Raw genomic sequence first — 2,189 nt, forward strand, 5'->3', positions numbered from 1 at the left:
TGAAGAGGTAAGTTGAGCTTCGACTATAAATAAGCGCTTCTCGTGAGGCAACCCGAGCACTAACATTATTAATTTCTTTAAGTTTTGGTATTTAACTCCTAACCTACTAATAGAGATCTTAAATACAGGTGTTTCCATAGAGAGACTGCCAAGCACACGGGCATGCTTAAGGCCGTGTGAAAACAGGGCAAAAGATTTCCCCAACATGGGCTACGATTAAACGCCAAGCCGTGCTATATAGCCGTGGTTGAGCCTACCAAAACAGCACAGGCGTTCGACACGCCCGTGTGGAAGAACCGTGGTCGAGCCTGCCAAAATAGCACTGGCGTTCGACACGCCCGTGTGGAACACCCGTGGTCGAACCTGTTAAATTAACACGGGCGTGGGGCTTGCACACAGGGGCGTGGGAGAAGCGAATGAAGCTAGACACGGCCGTGCGACACGACCGTGTAAACCCACACGCCCGAGGAACACAAGCGTGTACTAAATGTCAGAGGCGCCCAAATTTAAAATTCGCGAATCACACGGTCTGAAATTGGGGAACACGGGCGTGTGCCATGGCCGTGTACCCCAAAATCTATAAATACCCTGCACTATTCACTTTCTTCTCCATTCAAAAACCCTAACCCTAGCTGCTGCAACTCCACACGGCCCCTTGCCACACCCGTGCGCTGCCTCCAACTTCGGTTTTGAAGCTTAATCTCTCTCCCTTAGCGTTTGTTTACTCCTTTCACTTCTATTTTACTCATTATTAATGCTTATTATTACAATAATCTCCATTACTTTTGAACTAGTTTTCATTTTTGTTCATTACTTTATCATTTAGTTTGCATTTTTAGGTTCTTTATTATACATTTTGAATTAAATCAAGTTGTTAGACACACCTCATATCCATGACATTACTATGCTTATTTTTATGCTGTTATCATGCCAATGTCTATCATTTAAATTGAATTCCTAGGTTAGTCATACAATTTATGTTAAATTGAGACTAGGAAAACTTTATACCCATTACATTTCTATTCTCATTCTCATTATTATTGTGGCTGAGTTTGCTTCATATTAGTAGTCTTGGCTGAAATAGTTTACTTCCCCTTCGAATATGTTTACCTATTATTATTATTCTTTATATTATAGGCCTTCAATGTCATCTTCAAGAGGAAAGAAAACCGTCGTACCAGCCTCGAAGAAGAGGAAGGGAGCGTTATCCTCCGCGGGTCTAACCGCGGAAATTCGTCACCCTCTCCTATAGTTTCCACGAGGGCCCCAAGAAGAGCTCTTCTAAATACTTCGGGCCTGACCTTTAGCAGCGGGCCGCTTCATCGACTGGGCTGCCGTAGAACAAGTCCAGATGGCTGATGTGATTTGGACTATCTTAACCACCGACCCGCGGGAGCTGTTCTTCGAGATTATCGAGCTGACATATCTCGAGCTCACGATGGAACTCTGCTCAACGTTCCATTTCCAGACCATAATGACAAGGTACGATGATCCCGACACGATCCAGTTTCGCCTAGGTGGATTAATCCGCCAGCTAAGCGTCCCAGAGTTTGGTGCTACACTAGGCCTATATACGGAGGAGTTCAGGGAGGAGAATGAACTATATGCTCTTAATCGCCGCATACATTTCTCTCCCTCGAAGTGCTGGCACACTTTGGCCCCTAGCACGGCCTTGTACAATCTTAGCCGCTCCAAGGCATCAGTTCTCCCACCATCCCTGAGGTACTTAAACGCTATTTTACCTCACACGATTCCAGGGAGGCGAGAGAGCACTGGCATCGTCAACACCCACGACGTCTACTTCTTATGGTGCTTGTTTCAAGGGCACGTCATCAACCTTGCCTATTTCATCACCCTTGCGATTCATCACCAGACGGAGCGGCATCGGAAGGGGGTCATCTCCATTGGCCCCTACGTGATTAGGCTGGCATGACACTTCGGGCTCCTCAACATCGCGTTCCAAGAATCATTCCTCACTCTCATCGGTCGGATATCTCCACAAGGCATCTCGAGCATGCTTAGCATGAGGATGATCGAGAGGCGTCGAGGAACCTACCCTTCCTAGTATCGTCTCGCCCAATCTACCGAAGAGGAGGCCTATGAGGACATTCGTAATGATGTCCTCCTATAGCACGAGGACCCACTGACTCAGCCACCACCACCCTCTCGTCCAGTTCATGCGGCGACTT

The sequence above is a fragment of the Gossypium arboreum genome, chromosome 8, assembly GCF_025698485.1.
Source record: "Gossypium arboreum isolate Shixiya-1 chromosome 8, ASM2569848v2, whole genome shotgun sequence".
Taxonomy (NCBI): Eukaryota; Viridiplantae; Streptophyta; class Magnoliopsida; order Malvales; family Malvaceae; genus Gossypium; species Gossypium arboreum.